This window comes from Uloborus diversus, unplaced genomic scaffold (assembly GCF_026930045.1).
Source record: "Uloborus diversus isolate 005 unplaced genomic scaffold, Udiv.v.3.1 scaffold_1175, whole genome shotgun sequence".
Lineage (NCBI taxonomy): Eukaryota > Metazoa > Arthropoda > Arachnida > Araneae > Uloboridae > Uloborus > Uloborus diversus.
This window is the reverse complement of record NW_026557849.1, coordinates 38,147-56,945: the sequence shown is the minus strand read 5'-3', so window position 1 is coordinate 56,945 and position 18,799 is coordinate 38,147. Positions and strand designations below refer to the sequence as shown.

The 18,799-nt window shown below is 32.6% G+C and overlaps 1 long non-coding RNA gene across 1 annotated transcript; it reads left to right on the top strand.

The window, feature by feature from the left end:
- Positions 1 to 14,231: 14,231 nt before the first annotated feature.
- On the top strand, positions 14,232 to 17,892 carry LOC129232344 (uncharacterized). The gene is made up of 2 exons (XR_008581338.1): positions 14,232 to 14,311; positions 17,290 to 17,892. It is a non-coding gene; the product is annotated as an uncharacterized LOC129232344 (long non-coding RNA).
- Positions 17,893 to 18,799: the final 907 nt, after the last annotated feature.

Genomic DNA, 18,799 nt, shown 5'->3' with positions numbered 1-18,799 from the left:
GGGAATAAGAATTTTTCCAATTAATAAATCATTTTGTTAAAATTAATTTTTTGGAAGCTTTCCACATTGCATGTGTAACGAAGCACGTGCTCTGCCGAAAATTGCAGCAGATTTCAATCTTTTTGCATCTTGAAAATATTTCAACTATTTTGAAAGTTTGAAGTTATTTTAGCATGTGCTACCCTATACCTACTTATTATATATATTATTTTCATCATACATTGATTTTTTTTTTCGGATTTTAGGAATTAAATTTTTGTAGCTACTCTTTTGGTAGAGACTGAGGAATGTACCAAACTTTAAGCAAATTCATTCCTTGTCTTTTGGTTTTTCCTTTGCAGTATATTTTTCTTGCTACCAATTAGTTTATGTCTGCAAAAAATCCCCATTTCATTTTAAATTTAGTATTCATGTTATTCAAAAGCATAATTAAATAATTCTCTTGTGAAGATTTGTGACTTGTGAATCGTCTATATGCCTCTAGTGGAATTTCCTGTTTTTTTTTCCTTCAAAGTTTGGCAGGTATGAGAGGGAACCAAATAAGAAAGATTGTACAGGAAAGCTAACTTACGATAGATGACAAAAATACACAAAAAAATGAAAAATGTGCAGTTTACAGCCCTTTACCTGCCTACGGCAGTATTGATTACTTTTCTCATTACAGGAAAATGCAGGAATTTTAAAATTTACTTTAAACTTGGAAAGTGTAGGGAATTTTCCTGTTTTTCCCCCAACGTTGCAATGCCCAAATATATAATCTACAAAAAAAAAAAAAATAAATAAATAAATGAATAAAGGAAACAAGAAATAGATATTTCATTTTAAAGCATTTATTTATTTATTATTATTATTATTATTATTATTATTGTGCATCAAAGTTAGTATTAAAATGTCTATACTAAAAGCAAACATTATTCAATGTTTTATTTGACATGCATCTTGAATTGAGGCTAATGTAATTTAGAGAGCATTTTTAGATTAGTCATCAATATTTATTTTTCCACTTTACTTTTGATTTTTTATCTTATAAGGTCTAAGTAAAGACAGGGGTTTTTTTGTATACAAATATTCTGTCACTAAACCATTGTTTCAATTTTAATGACTTTCTTCTTTGCTTCCCCCTTTATTTATTTATTTATTTATGCTCTGTGGTGAAATTATTAGGATATTAACATTCTTATAGAACTATCAGTATTCACTTGTTGTTTGTAATGCTGTATTTTCATGCTGGGGGAACACAGGGAATTAATTCCCCGCCCCCCAGATTGAGGGGCAACCCTGACATAAAGGTGGTAATCTCCCGATTAGTTTTGGACTTCCCCGAACCCCCTAATGAAGTAAATACCTCCGGAATTTACATCATCGCAACGAAATTCCCTAAATAGGGATTTTTCAGTGATAGGAATTCCATGGAAACTCCCATGATCACAATCGTAAAAATGAAACTTTGCCACACACAGGGGCGGATCTAGAGGGGGGCCTTGGGGGCCACGACCCCTCCCAAAACATTGTGATTGCAAGATTTTTTTAAGAAGAAGAAAAAAAAGAAAATAATAACAAAGTTTAAGTGATGAGTTTTACTTCAAAAGAAATATAGGCCTTGATTGAGAGAGAAATTATATCTCTCTCTTCAAAACAGAGCTATTATTTCCAAAATTTTGCTCCATCGTATACATTATTTCTTCATTCCAACTTTAGACACTTGGACGATCTAAGTTACACCTATTGCTCATGACACCAAACAGAGCCTAAATTTGCATTTTTATGGCTCTAATTTTGAAACTTTTCCCTCCTTTTCCCATGTTCTTCCACAAATGTTATGAAAAGTAATTAAAAATTGCAGTTTAGGACATCAACTTTGAAATTTTTTCCAATCGGGATATACAGTAGAAGACCATTATAACGCCGACCTATATAACGCAATTCTCTATGAAACGCACAACTTTTCAGAAGTAAAGAATAGGTTTTTAAGTTTAAAAAATCCCTCTGTTTTGCTTTGCAAACATAAAAATGGTTAGGAAAATTAAATTTTGAAACAGTTTTTCATCTTTCCATCTTAATTCAAAACTTTTAAAGGAAAATTAGTACTTACAGTAAATAGAAAATACCAGATGGCTCTTGAAAATGCAGCTGTTATGCAAACCATGAAACTCGCAGAAGTGCAGGATTTTGATTGTGGAACATATTTATTTGTGAACAACTCATTGTAATAGTGATGCTTTAATACTCATTGCAGATAAAACTCATTCTGAAGTGCTAATATAGAGATATATTCTGAATATTAGTTTCAAAATTTGTGAAATGATCTATATAACGCAAAAACCTGTATAACGCAAAAGCTCTGGTCCCAAGGGGTGCGTTATAACGGTCTTCTACTGTAATGGAAAATAAATATTCTCCTTTTAATATCAGGCAAACATCGGCTAAAGAGGCATTCTTAGGCTCAAGAATAGAAGAGCACCTATACGTCTCTCCTAATTCCTCAATATGTAACGGCGGAATATTTCGATTTCTAAGCTTCATTTTTCAAAGGTATTTTAGGGTCATCACCCTTACTTTTCTTCTCACATCATGAAAAATAGCCTAAATGCATTTTTAGAACCCTAATTTTCAAAAATTACTCGGAAATTTCAATTTCGAAATATTTTCGAGAGAGATTCCTTAATCCACTCCCTCACCTAACGTTTCTAAAGATAGCATAAACTCAGTTTTTAAAACTTCATTTTAATAAAATTTCTGGAGAGTGCTCCAAAATTTCGAATGGCCCCCTCCCAAAATGATCGGCCAGATCCGCCACTGGCCATACACAAGTATGAAAATTGTAATTGTCCGATAAATTTTAAAACATCTTGGTTTCAGCACCTTCTTTAGCACATTTTCATTTCCCTCTTCAAATTTCTATTATTCTAACGCATAGCCAAATTGATATTTCTTTTCTATTAAAAATAAACTAAAGAATTTCTCATTTAATAGTTTTCATGACTGTGTAAGTCAGTCATTAGATTTAATAGTATAAGTCAAAGTCCAGTGAGTTATTTTATTTTTATTTACTCTCCACTATCGTACAGTCTGCATTCATAGTAATAATTAAAAAGAATTTTGCTAAAACAATAGAAGTGATACATTTCAATTACTGTAGTGAATACTTAAAGTTTAAAAACTGGAAAGTATTAGTCTAAAAGGTAACGTTATTTAAAATTAAACCAGCTAAGGCCAATTTCCTTAAAGAAATCACACCCATTTTTGCCACTTTGACAAATATCGGCAAAAATGCATTTTTACCAAGACAATTTTTACTGATTTTTTTCCACCATTGCCGAAAATGTTAATGCCACTTATAAAAATAAAACAATCTTCTAACTCTTTTAAAAGATTTTTTCAACCTAAAACTTGCTGTTTTTTTTTTAACTTCAAAGAAATCATAATTGTTAACGTAATAATATCAAATTCCGAATTTTGAATCGTGCTGGATTTCCGAACGCCAAATTTCTGGTCCTATACATCTCTACATAGTATAAAATGAAGACCCCAAAAAGCGTTTGTGTGTTTGAACTCGCAAAACTCGAGAACTACCCGGCCGATTGCGCTGAAATTTTCACAAATTTTTCCTTTAAGTCCTGAGAAGGTTTGCAGACCGGTTCAAAAACAATTTGATGTATAGTTCTTTTTTTTATTCCAATTTAGGCCCAATTTCCACATAAATTCTCAAATATGGGGGTGACAAATTACTTGCACGTATTAATATTACATATCGTTAGAAAGGGTAGAATTTTCCGCATTCTACGCAATTAGTTTCAATGCTCTAACTTTAATACGGCGGGAGTTATTTGCGTTTTTAGCTCGAATTTTTTTAGGCTTAGCTGAAATTTAGGTACTACTTTCTTCATTAAATAAATCAATAAAAAGTGAAGGAATTGTCCCACAGCTTTCTTTTTGACGCCATTGGAAAAAGCGACCTTTTTTACTCCAGATCTAACTCGACCCATGGTCGAAAAAATAAGCTTTTATCTCGAAAGGAAAAAAAGTTACAAGCCTTTTAAAATCAAGTTTAAGAACTCTCGATTCCATTCAAATTGTGAACCATTTTCTTTTTTCATTTTAATTCCTTAAACTTATTTTATTTTGTGTTTCCATGGTTACGCATTTTAAATCCACCTTTCTGGATTTAATTTCTTAAAAGTATTTTAATATCTGCCGTCATTGTTTGGAAGGGAAGTCATGATGTTTTTTTTATTTGTTTTTAACGCCTGATTGTTGAATGTAAGTCACTTGACACAATTTTTATTTTCAAGGTAGACCGGGCAAAGCTGGGCAACACAGCTAGTGTTTAACATAAGAAAAGGCCAATTTGTGTTTCAAAAATCCCGTTAACACTCAAACTTTTGTCTCTAAATCTATTCATGCAAGTCTACCCAATGTTATGCATGAGTCTGCCTAATTTTCATCTTTCAATGTTGGAAATTTTCATTTCCTCTTCTCCCCCCTCCTAAGGAGTACAGACATTTATGTTTTTACTTTCTTCTATATCTAATATATAGAAAAAAGTATTGGATTCGTGCAAATTTTCGAATTTCGAATTTTGACGGATTCGAACGTTTTGAGGTGTGCTGAGTCCATTTCGACCATTTTTGGAAAATGTCTGTCTGTCGGTGTGTGTGTGTCACGTCTGTGTGTGACCAGTTTTTTGTGGCCGCTCTACAGCAAAAACTACCGCGTGCAATCGAACGAAATTTGGTACACATATGTGCCCCTATGCGAACTTGTGCCCATTGGTTTTTGGCTCGAATTCCTCCAAGGGGGGTGGAGCAATGGGACGTTTTTTTGAGTTACGCGTGCTTGCTATTCCTCAGGAAGTAACTGGCGGAATCAAACAAAATTTGGTCCATATGTTGCCATTAACAGGAACAGGTGCTGATTCAATTTTGGTGTCAATAACTCAAACGGAGGTTGAGTTATAGAACGTTTTTTGTCGTCCATTGTGACTGCTGTATCTCAAGAAATAATGAACGGAATGAAAGAAAAATTTATCGGCAAGTAGCCCTTAGTGGGTATAAGAGCTGATTTTATTTTGGTGTCAACAGCTAGAAAGGGGGTAGCGCAATCGGCCGTTCTTTTTTTCCATTGTGAGTGCCCTATCTCAAGAAGTAATGCTACGTTCTGGTTGAAATTTGGAATATATGTGAATCCATACGTAAACAGGCTTTGGTTCAATTTTGACTCCAATCGCTCCAAGAGGTGTTGATTTTTTTTTTTTTTACGAATAAAAATAGTTTTATTAATGCAACAATAAGAAAGATAAATCGTAACAGACTGTCGTCTGCGTATTTCTCGTGCTTTAAATTGCATGGAAATGATCCGAAATATTATCTCATTGATTTAAAATTTTTAACTGTTGCCATCTTGTGTTTGTTAACAGATAAATGTTGGTAATTATTTTAAGCAAGACTTTTAAAATAATTTTCAATTTTCATTCTTTGCTTTGCTTTTGAGATAAATCAGGAGTTGGGATGGTCATCAAGTTTTGGTATGTGTAATTTTGTTTTCGTTGGGAATATTGCTTCCTCGTTAAGCATGGGGAAGGATCAGAATTATAAGAAAGATATAGAAGAAAGTTTCGTGTTGGCCACAACATACTAGTTTTCTTCTGCCTCAATCCTAGGGTCTCTCCTCCTATCGTTTATTATCCGCTCCCGACTCCCTAAAGACAGTTTACTCGATCGGAGTGTTAACCAGGACCGCAGAAACTGCTTTTCGACGAAAGGTTTTCGTTGGATCTTAAGAATGTTATTCATCAATATTGAGACTTGAAATTTACCAAGTTATATTTACTTAATCACAGTCAGAGTTTTGAAATCCATGACTTTTCATTAGAGACGTACCAAGTACCGAGTACTCGGTCGAGTACCGAGTACCAATTATGTTTTAAGTAGAACCACCGACACACACATGATGAATTTCAAACTTATTGGAATAGTAGTATAGACCTCTACGTCCATATAATAGTTGTAAGACAAAATTCCAGCTGAAATTTAATTATGCATTATGTAAAAAATTTTGTTTGTGTCAAAAATTTTATAAAAAGGTAATTTTCAAAATAAACAAAATTATTTCACTTATTAACTTATTATTAACTTATTATTTAACTTATTATTTATTAATTTATTTCATAAACAAATAAATAATAAGTATGATTAATCAAGTTGAAAATTAAAACAAATTATATCAATCTGTTTTAGTTCTACTTGGGGTTGTGCACAGAAATTTTAGGGTCCGTCAAAAATGACTTTTCCGGGGCCCCCTCCATATTCGTTTACCTCTATATTTCATGCCTAGTTAAAAAAATATTGCAATGCCTACAGGCTTGGGCCAACAGATGTCCCTTCTCCGCCCCCCCCCCCCCCCTGTTCACGCCCCTTGTTCTATTCTGCCAAACATAATATAAAAATTTCATATTTTTTACACTGCTCTTTTTAATAAATAAGTTTTATTAACTTTGCGGACATTGAAAAGATTTACTCCATTGAAGCATAACAAGCTTCATTATTCTCAAAATTTAAACTTGACTTGTAAATTTGAATTGTAAATGATTGCAGTATATTATGTGGTTGCACTCCTTTATTAATTCTAAAATCTGCCTTAACAATATTCCATTTTTTTACAACTACTCGGTATTGGCCCAGTATCTGATCAAAATTTGGCCGAGTACCGAGGCCTAAACTCGGTAAATTGGCCGAGTACCGAGTAGTTACCGAGTACTCGGTACGTCTCTACTTTTCATGATTTTCCACAACCTCTGCATGTGGGGGGGGGGGGGTGCAATTTTTTTCAGAAAAATGTATTTTTCATGAGAATATTTAACTTAGTTTTTTGTGAAAATAAATTTGTAACCATCTGATCTATATTTTGTACGCATGTTTCTTTAGTTTAAAATAAATACGCTAAAGCGCTTTTTTGTTTTGTTTTTGTATATCATGGTTTGAATGAACGTTTTTGAACTTTTTTTAGATCCAGTTATCTTTGAAATCTGAATACGACATATCGTGTTTTGAAAAATGTGCTTCATTGATTCATGCTTCAGGCCGATTCTTTTTTTTTTTTTTGGAGGTGGGGGGGGGGGGGTTAATGTTTTATAAAACTGCAAAAATAAGGATTCATTTTATTTTTGTTTTTACTGCCATCTGCATAAAATAAGAAACAATTCGCTTAATAATAATAATAAAAATAAATAAATAAATAATAAAGAAAAAGCAACATTAAACTTTTTTCTTTTTTTTTTTCAAATTTATAGGTGTCTTATATTTTTGAGGTAATTTTTGTTAATTTTTCAAGTCATTTTCAGGGTTCATATGGGTCATGGAAATCCTGGAAAGTCATGGGAAAAAAATAAGCAAATTTCAGACCTGAAAAATTCATGGAAAATTGAAATTTTCATTCGAAGTCATGGAAATTGTTTTTAAGTCATGAAAAACTCCTGGGAAAGGAGAAAGTAACAGTTGCTAAAAGAGGATTAGAAATGTTGAGTGATTAAACAGTATTGCACATAAAAGCTATTAAAATTGGAAGATTTAACAATCCCCATAACAAATTTGAGGTTTAAAATCTCATTGTATCCGCTTCTGTTGCAGCCGCTCGTCTTTATTTTTTGCAGTGTGATTTTATGGCTTGAACATCACTCATTTTGAATTTATCATTATTTTCAACACTTCTTATATTTTCTGTAGTAGCGAACTTGTGCATTCTTGATTTTGCCACGCCCACTCAAAAACGCAATTGGATTGCATCCAAGTTCGTTTCCACCACTTGTAAAAACTTTTTTATTAAATTTATCAAAGTTTGTCTTAATTTGTTGAAGGTTTTAGAAAATAAAGATCTTTAGTCAGGAGATAGCATACAGAAATAAGGGAATTCTAATACTCTAAAACAATAGTGCCCAACATACGGCCCACAGGAATCAAACACTATGTTTTGGAATTTCTGAACCTATTTATTTGTATGCAGGGCCGGCTCTAATAGTTTTGCCGCCCTAGGAGTTGTTGACAAGTATTCCCCCCCCCCTCTCATTGAATAATAATAATAACATAAAATATTAATTTATTAATGAAATAGGAAAAATTAAAGTGAGTTTTTAGTTAAATTCCAAACTGGGATTTGTATATCCAAGCACTGATACACACCTCAAGTTATTTTTTTTTTTTTTAACATTAAAGTTAAATCTACTTATGTCATTATAACCGAAAGCAATATTTTGGAAAAATTCCGAACTATTTCTTCGCATGTCAAAGCACTGGTACACACTCTAAATTATTATTATTATTTTTTCAGCATCAAAGTGGGGAGTCTTATGGTGCTGAAACAGATATTCATACTTAAAAAAACAAAAAAAAAACAACTTTGAAATTTGCCGCCCTAGGTGACCACCTAAAAAGGTCGCCTACCCCAGGAACTGGGCCTGTTTGTATGCATTCGAAAATGTACAAATAAGTAAACAAGTACATTTAAATCAGAAGATTTATTCACTACTGATTTTTTTTTTTTTAATTTTAATGAATATCTGGTTTAGAAACATTAATTTACAAGAGAATGTGACTTTACTTTTAAGAACCAAAATACTGTTAAGTTATGTGGAGAATTAAATTCATTGTTGACACTAAAAGGCAACATTTGAAGCAAATTTATTGTATCATTTTGCCTGTTTATAAGAAAATATATTAGACATTAAACATCATTATATTCCATTCACTGTATTTTTACTTAAATTTATATGATGAAGACAAATAAGAATAGCTTAGGCTTTTTTTTTTAGTGTACACTAATATTTTTTCAATCACAAGTTAGTGGCTTTAACATAAAAGTTTTGCTATTGCTCACTTCCGAAAAAAAAAATTGGCAAGCTTGATAATAAATAGTACTATTCTCTTCATGTAACAAGTTCATGAAAATGTTTATGAAGTCATGAAAAGTCATGGAATTTTTTCAGCCAAATAGAGTATGAACCCTGCATTTTTAAAGAATTTTTAAATTTGCCACCCTATTTGCCCTGATGACGATTGTTAGAAACCTGAAGTGGTTGATGATGGGATGAAACGTATTTCTAATAATTTAAATGTTTAGTTGAGTATAATAAACGACTTTAAACTCTGTAAAAGAATAAATTGCTTTATTGGCTATTAACACTTAAAATAAAACATTATCACTTTTAAATAAATATTTCATACGATGGCCAATTTAATCTTAAGCAAAAGCTGTATAAAACTATAGCATTATTTCTAAGAATTGCCGGGATGAAGGGAATATTTCTGGTAAGAATCATTTCCTATTATCTAAGAGACTAGCTCTGTAAAACCTACTTCCTTATTCAATCCCATTGTGGGGGAAAATGAGCGAAGTCTACTGACTACACAACATCGTTCATCAGATTGCGGAAGGCAATTGAAGAAAATCCTAAGACAAGAGTATTTTATCTCCCATCTCATTACCATATCCCTACATAGTATGAAATGAAGTCCCCAAAAAGCGTCTGTGTGTTTGAACTCGCAAAACTCGAGAACTACCCGGCCGATTTCGCTGAAATTTTCACAATTTGTTCCTTTGAGTCCTGAGAAGGTTTGCAGAACAGTTCGAAAACAACTCCATGAATAGTTCTTTTTTTATTTCAATTTACTTCCAATTTTCACATAAATTCCCGAATACGGGGGTGAAAAATGACTCGCAAATAGTAATATTACATATCGTTAGAAAGGGTAGAATTTTCCGCGTTCTACGCAATTTGTTCCAACGCTCTAACTTAATTGCGGCGGGAGTTATTTGCGTTTTTAGCTCGAATTTTTTTAGGCTTAGCTGAAATTTAGGCACTACTTTCTTCATTAAATAAGTCAATAAAAAGTGAAGGAATTGTCCCACAGCTTTTTTTTTGACGCCATCGGAAAAAGCGACCTTTTTTACTCTAACTCGACCTATGGTCGAAAAAATAAGCTTTTATCTCGAAAGGAAAAAAAGTTACAAGCCTTTTTAAATCAAGTTTAAGAAATCTCGATTCCATTCAAATTGTGAACCATTTTCTTTCGCATTTAATTCCTTAAACTTATTTTATTTTGTGTTTCCATGGTTACGTATTTTAAATCCATCTTTCTGGATTTAATTTCTTAAAAGTATTTTAATATTGTCGTCATTGTTTATAAAGGAAATCATGATGTTTTCTAAATTTATTTTTTACGTCTGATTGTTGAATATACGTCACTTGACACAATTTTTTTTTTTCAAGGTAGACCGGGCAAAGCCGGGCAGCGCAGCTAGTCCATTTATAAAGCCACGTATTATTATAAAGCCACGTAAGGCAAGAAGCCAACACCCACTACACGTCTCAAATGCGATTGGCTCGAGTCAGCGATGACGAGATAAGCCACACCTCCTACAGCATCACACAAGCCACTCCCCTTCATTGACCTTCACACGTGCAGAAAAAAGAGAGCAAGATAAAATATGATTCGAAAGCTGATAAATTCCTCGATTAAGAATCGGGGGGGGGGGGGGGGGGATAGGATTCAGTAATAGGAAAGAACTGATACTAGATTAATTCAATGCAGATTGAACAGTAAGAAGTAAGAAGCATTATACTACAGCATTTTTATCTAACAGTACTAATGCTTTAGGCTACTGTTACAGTAGCCTTCTTAATTGTAAAAAATGTTAATACAGTAGAAAACCGATGTAACACCGACCTATATAACACAATTCTCTATAAACTGCACTACTTTTCAGAAGTAAACAATAGGTTTTTGAAGTTTAAAAAATCCCCCTGTTTTGCTTTGCAAACATAAAAACTAATAGGAAAATTAAATGTTGAAAGTTTTTCATCTTTCCATCTTATTTCAAAGCTTTTAAATTTAGAATTAGTAACCATAATAAACAGAAAATACCAGATGGCTCTTGAAAATGCAGCTGTTATGCAAACCATGAAGCTAGCAGAAGTGCAGGATTTTGAGTGTGAAACATATTTTATTTGTGAATAACTCATTGTAATATTGGTGCTTAAATACTCATTGCAGATAAAACTCATTCTGAAGTACTAATACAGTAGAAGACCGTTATAACGCACACCTTGGGACCAGAGCTTTTGCGCTATACAGGTTTTTGCGTTATATAGATCATTTCACACATTTTGAAACTAATATTCAGAATATATCTATATATTAGCTCTTCAGAAGGAGTTTTATCTGCAATGAGTATTAAAGCACCAATATTAGAACTAGTTATTCACAAATAAATATGTTTCACAATCAAAATCCTGCACTTCTGCTAGCTTCATGGCTCGCATAACATAGCTGCATTTTCAAGAGCCATCTGGTATTTTCTATTTACTGTGAGTACTCATTTTCAAATTAAAAGCTTTGAATTAAGATGGAAAGATGAGAAACTATTTCAAAATTTGATTTTCCTTACAATTTTAGTGCTTGCTAAACTTCAAAACCTATCGTTTACTTCTGAAAAGTTGTGCGTTTTATAGAGAATTTCGTTATATAGGTCGGCGTTATAACGGTCATCTACTATATATAGATATATTCTGAGTATTAGTTTCAAAATTTGTGAAATCTTTACTAATAATAAAGCGGAAAGTCTCTCTGTCCGGAGGATGTCTGGATATCTGTAGGATGTCTGCGATGCGCATAGCCCCTAAACCGTTCGGCCCCGATTTTCATGAAATTTGGCACAAAGTTAGTTTGTAGCATGGGGGTGTGCACCTCAAAGCGATGTTTCGAACATTCGATGCAGTTCTTTTTCTATTCCAATTTTAAGAAAAAATATCATAAGATGGACGAGTAAATTACGAAATTATCATGACGTGGAACCGTTACATGGGCCCAAGCCAATGGGCGAGATACGAAATGATCATAACGTGGAGCTGTAACGTCGGTACAAGCCAATTGGTGAGAAAATTCACCATACATTATTTGTAAATATACAGGCGAACCAAAAGACCTTTTAATTTTTCTGTTACGGGCAAAGCCGTGCGGGTACCACTAGTGATCTATATAACAACAAAACCTGTGTAACGCAAAAGGTCTGGTCCCAAGGTGTGCGTTATAACAGTCTTCTACTGTATGTAAGAAACAAATTCCATTTTTTACTGTGTTTTTCCCATCAGAATTCGAGTTTGAATCCCGTCTTTTGTCTTTCAGTTCCCCCAACCAAGGAACAGCGCCCAGCGATTGGCAGAACGAAGAGTGGAACTGGTCCAACGAGAGGTCTTCCCCGCGGTCTTCCAAGCCCAAGTCCCCCGAGGGGGGCTCCTCGCAGAAGTCCCCCAAGTCCCCCCCGGGGGCCAAGAAGGAGGGGGAGAAGCTGCTCATCGACTTCGGCTGGGGAGAACAGCTGGGAAGAGGGCAACTGGGAAGGGGGGGAGGAGAAGACCACGAACAAAGGATACCAGAGGATACGGTCCAAAAAGGATTGATTTCGTCTTTTTTTAGGGTTTATATTTTTTGTTACGTTACGAGGTCATTCCATTCAGAAGCTTCGTTTCGGCGATATAGTGTGACCGTCGAGAGTCGGCGCTCTGCCACGCCCCTTTTCGGAAGAGTCCATTTTGGTCGAGGGGAGTTAGGTGGAGGAAGAGGGGATATTATCAGGAAATGGAGTTGCTACGTAGAACTCGGTTAAACTTTTTTGTGGATGGAAAGCAGTTTTGGCAGCACTTCTATTTTATGAACAGGGTTGCCACGCCACAGGGAAACCTGAAGAAACAGGGAAAAACACAGGAAATTCAAAAATCAACAAAAAAACAGGGAAAATCCAGGGAATTTCGAAAATTTCTTTAAAAACCTGGAAAATACGGGGAATTTTTCTTTTTTTCTTAAAGTTACGAAAATCAATTCCCAAATATATAAACTACTGAAAATTAAATAAATAGTAATAATTATAATGAGAATATTAATCAAGTTCAGAAATAAAGTAAAATAAAAAAATGGTAATTTTGCTTGAAAGTTTTTTTTTTTAAAGTAAATATTGAAATATTTATCATAAAAATAGAATCTTGAATTTCATGATAATTTAGAGTGTATGAAATGAGTCGTCAATAATCATTGTTCTGGGTCACTTATACACTTTTCGGTCCATGGCTAAGAGAAGTTTTTTTTTTTTTTTTTGAATAAAAAGTTGAATATATTCAACCACTATGCTATTATTTCAGTTATTATGAATTCATATTTATTTTCCCTTATTTATTTAGAAATTTGTGTTTTGTTTTTTTACCCTGTGGTGAAACTATCAAGATGTTCTTTTCCAAATAATCAGTGCTCGCTCGCTTGTAATGTTTTATTTTCATACAGGGAAAACACAGGGAATTTTTTTTCCAAAATTGAGTGGCAACCCTGATGGAATACCATAACGAAGACATATTAGACGTGTTCTTTTAATCAACTCCTGAAAACCTTTTGTATCTACTATCGAAATTATGTTTTTTATTCTTCACAGATCTCCCAACTGACCCCTCCCCCCCCCCTAAAATTCCCTTTTATAGTTTCATTTGTATTTTTTTTCCCTAAAAAATAAATAAAAACAAAAAATTTGTTCAAACCTCTTCTATGATTATTTGAAAACGTTTGATCAAAATTCAGAGTTAAAACTATTAGTAGACGTAAATTCATTTGGCATTATTTCTTGTGCTAGGCAAAGTGGTCTCAACTAAAACATAATTTTTGGGGCAGTTAATTGGTTAAAATTGGCTAATCATTAAAAAAAATAGCTGATCGATGAATCAGTACACACCTAACTTTAACCTTCAGAAGTTGAGCTTTTTTTTTGTTGTGAAAATTTAAATCTTTCTCTCCCTAGGAGCAGTCTGTTGGCAAGTCTTTGTGAAAATAATAAACATCAACTGACTTTAATCAGTCAACAATAAATTAGAAATGAAGTTTTTTTTTTGTTTGCTGATTCAAAAAATGAGCTGCAATCCCAACTGAAAAAGATTAATAGTCTAATAAAATAAATATTGCAGATTATAAATAAACAGGGGTGATTGTGTTTCGGTATTTTACCAAATTTCCGGTATTTTCGGACGTATTTCCGGTAATTTAATGTCCGAAAATACCGGAATTATATATTTTTTATTTTGTTATGCTTTTATCTCCCTACCTCCGCAATTTTTTAAAAATTATATAATACTCATCAAATATACCTGCAAGAGCCTTAAGATGGACAACTGTCAAAATAATTTGTATAACACCAGCTCAAAAGTAACTTTGTAACCCATTAAAATTTGAATCAAATGTACACACACTATTTTGACTCAGAACTATTTAATACTATGGCAAAGGTGTGCTTAAGTAATAGGGGCCAAAGATTACCCCCCCCCCCCCGTTCTCGCTTTGAAACTTTCAGGTATTTTTTGATGAACTCACACAATCACCCCTGGTTTTAAATATTTGCTAAAAAAAACCCAAAATGTTGCTGAAGTCTTAAGAGTGCTGGGCATCTTTTATTTTCTGCCTATGTCACAGATGATTGACAGGTGCCAACTCTACATGGTCACACTATACCTACGGAAGTATTTTTTAAGCAGTTGGTTTTAAATGTTTTTTTTAGTTTGAAATAAAATACGACAAAGCGGTTTTTTATTTTGTTTTTGTGTATCATGATTCGATTGAACGTCATAGGAGTTTTTTTAGATCCAATTTTTGAAATCCGAATACGACATATCATTTTTTGAAAAATGTACTTCGATGGTTCGTGGCGGAAACCCCCTCCTCCAAGTTAAATGCAGAAATTTATTCTTGGTATTTCTTTTGCTCACTTATTTACAAAATGTAAGCTTGTACTTTTCTGTTATAGGTATGCACTTGGAGCATTTTAAATCTTGGCAATTATTTTTCGTTTTATTCACTGCCGCTAGATTTGCTCAAAATAGGGCTCCCAAAACTGGTAATTTTTTTTAATTTCAAGTCCCTAAAATTCAATTTAAAATAAATAATCTGGTTCCCCTTTTCCTTCAAAGTTTCAGTTTTATTTTGAAAATCCCCTGTAATTTGTATTCATTTATATTTTTTCTTTAGAATGAAATGAATATGTTGTTGCTTTAAATTTTGAGTTAAATGGGACACACAACAGTAATATTTGAAACTTGTTGGGTCAAGGCAAATAATATATCTATGGCAAAAGTAATTTCAATAAAAAAAAGTATCAGTATTCCTCGGTAAAAATTTGCTGATGACTACCAGTGTATCAGTGCACCCTAATTTTAACCTTTAAACATTGAGGTAAAGCATACTTCCCAACTCTACTGTTTTTAACGGGAGGAATCCCGTTTTTTTGCTTCCATCTCCCGATTTCCCGTTTTTTACGATTTTCTCCTGTTTTTGAGTTTTTTCAGTCAATCATCAAAAAGTTTCACTTTCTTCTCAATATATACCGCTCTTTTCTAGTCTGTCAGGGAATAAGATTTTTTTCCAATTTATAAGTCCTTTAGTTAAAAATTAATTTTTTGGAAGCTTTCTTCATTGTATTTTTAACGAAGCACATGCTTTGCCGAATATTGCAGCAGATTTCAATCCTTTTGCATCTTGAAAATATTTTAATTATTTTCATAGTTTTGCAGATATTTTAACATGTGCTACCTGATACCTACTTATTTTATATTTTATTTTCATTATATATTGATTTTTTAAATTTTTTTTTTTTTTTTGGATTTTAGTAATTAAATTTTTGTAGCTACTTTTTTGGTAGAGGACCGAGGAATGCACGAAACTTTAAGCAAATTCATTATTTGGTTTTTCCTTTGCAGTATATTTTTCTTGCTGCTACCAATAAGCTTACATCTGCAAAAAATCCCCTGCAAAAATATCTGCAAAATATCTTCCCGTTTTTTACGATTTTCTCCTGTTTTTTAAGTATTTTCAAGTCAATCATCAAAAAGTTTCACTTTCTTCTCAATAGATGGCGCCCCTTTTCTCACATTGCATGTTCAACGAAGCACGTGCTTTGCCGAAAATTGCAGCAGATTTCAATCCTTTTGCATCTTGAAAATATTTTAATTATTTTGAAAATTTGAAGTTATTTTAACATGTGCTACCCTATACCTACTTATTTTATTTCGTATTTTCATTATATATTGGTTTCCTTTTTTTTTTTCGGATTTTAGTAATTAAGTTTTTGTAGCTACTTTTCTGGTGGAGACTGGAGAATGTACGAAACTTTAAGCAAATTCACTCCTTATTATTTAGTTTCTTCTTTTGCAGTATATTTTTCTTGCTACTACCAATTTGCTTACATCTGAAAAAAATCCCCATTTCACTTTAAAGTATTCATGTTATTTAAAAGCATAATTTAATAATTCTGTAGTGAGGATATGTCGATGGTGAATCACCTATATACCTCTAGTAAAATCTCCTGTTTTTTTTTCTTCAAAGTTTGGCAAGTATGGTAAAGATCCCCTTTTTTCAGAATCAAAGTACGTTTTCGCTCCTAGAGACCTGCTGAAAATCCATCAAAAGCCCTTAATAGTTTCTTGAAATTTTGGGCATATCTGTTGAAATTTTAATGCTTGGATAAATTTTTCCCACTTATCGATAAGAGACTAAATGAGGGGATTTCTGCTGTACTGCCGTGCTAAGCACAGATTTAATATCTGCAGTAGAGCTCAAAATGAGAAATTGATAATTAAAGTTTAACAACTCCTTCAGGGGCGTAGCTAAGGGGGGGGGTTTGGGGACAAAACACCCCCCGAAAAGTTAGTCTCAAAAAAAAAAAAGAGAAAAAGAAGAGAGAAGAGAAAGAAAAAAAAAGAAAAGGAAAAAATTCCAAGCGATTATATATATATATATATATATATATATATATATATATGTATAAAAGAAGTAACCCCCCCCCCCCCCCAAAAGTCGGGTCTAGCTACGCCACTGAACTCCTTTCTTTGATTTATGACTTAATTAAATGCTCGACTTGCAGTTGTTGTTTCGTAAATAACTTACAGGGGTGATTGCGTTCCGGTATTTTACCGAATTTCCGGTATTTTCGGACGTTATTTCCGGTATTTTGATGTCCGAAAATGCCGGGAATTATGGTTTTTTTTTGTTATGCTTTTATCTCCCTGCCTCCGCAATTTTTTAAAATTATATAATACTCGTCAAATATACCTGCAAGAGCCTTAAGATGGACACCTATCCCTTAAGATGGACAAATAAATGTCAAGATAATTTGTATAACACCAGCTCAAAAGTAACTTTGTAACCCATTAAAAATTTAATCAAATGTACACACACCTATTTTGACTCAGAGCTATTTAATACTATGGCAAAGGTGAACTTAAGTAATGAGGGCAAAAGTAAGGCTTAAGTAAGGTAAAAGTAAGGCTTAAGGGCTTAAGTAATAAGGGCACTTAAGTAATAAGCCCCCCCCCCTCCCCCCCGTTCTCGCTTTGAAACTTTCAGGTATTTTTTGATGAACTCACAATTACCCCTGAACTTATCTAACAACCGTAAGAGAGTGTTTTTGTAAAAATCTTAATTTAAAATTAATAAATGCAGTTACGACACATTTTCTTCTCAAAACCTTTTCATATACTAAGCTGTTTTCACCGTAAGTGACAATGACTAGGCATTTTTAGGGGTATCTGCACAGATACGACAAAAATAGCTTAGCAAAACGTGCTCAATGTATTATTAAATAATACTGAAAACATCTGCTTTCTTTGGACTTGGCTGTTTCGCTTTATTTCGTTAATACAAATGTAACAGAACCTATCTTCTGAAAGATACCGTTTTCAAAACTCCGGACAGTTGAAACTGTAATCCATAACAATTTTCTGTTTTTTATATTTAATGAATGTGTTTTTTTTACAATGTTTTATTTTCTAGATTCATTTTTACCGAGCATGAAGATAATTTTGACAGCAGACGATACTTAAATATTACTGTGCGTAGAATGAAATGCGATTTTTTTTTTTTTTTGCATGAAAGAATTAGATATGAATATTTTAAATGCATTTCATTTTTAAAATTTGCATTTTCAATAAACATTTAAATAGAAAAAGCTGAATATTTACTTTAACAATTATGCAAAGTTGTATTAGTTTTTATTATCAACCTGCATCAATTATTCAACTTTTTTTCATGAAAGAATTAGATATGAATATTTTACAAGCATTTAGTTTTTAGAATTCGCATTTTCAATAACCATTTAAATAGAAAAAGCTGAATATTTACTTTAACTATTATGCAAAGTTGTATTAGTTTTTATTATCAACCTGTATCAACTATTCAACTTTTTTTCATGAAAGAATTAGATATGAATATTTTACATGCATTTCATATTTAGAATTTGCATTTTCAATAACCATTTAAATAGAAAAAGCTGAATATTTACTTTAACAATTATGCAAAGTTGTATTAGTTTTTATTATCAACCTGCATCAATTATTCAACTTTTTTTCATGAAAGAATTAGATATGAATATTTTACATGCATTTCATTTTTAGAATTTGCATTTTCAATAACCATTTAAATAGAAAAAGCTGAATATTTACTTTAACAATTATGCAAAGTTGTATTAGTTTTTATTATCAACTATTCAAGGGTAAACTAATTTTAATATTCTGTGTTACAATAAACTGTTACGTTATTAAATATGCTGCTTTACTAAGGTATAAAAGTCGTATATACAAATGACTAATTAAAAAAGTGGTAACTGCGCAGATACCACTTTAAAGGCTTAGTACTTGTCACTTACGTTCAAATTGCCTTCGCAAACTGTGCAGTTACGACTTTTTTCTTAAAGCTTTTTTTTAATATTTCGCGTTCACAAATCGCCA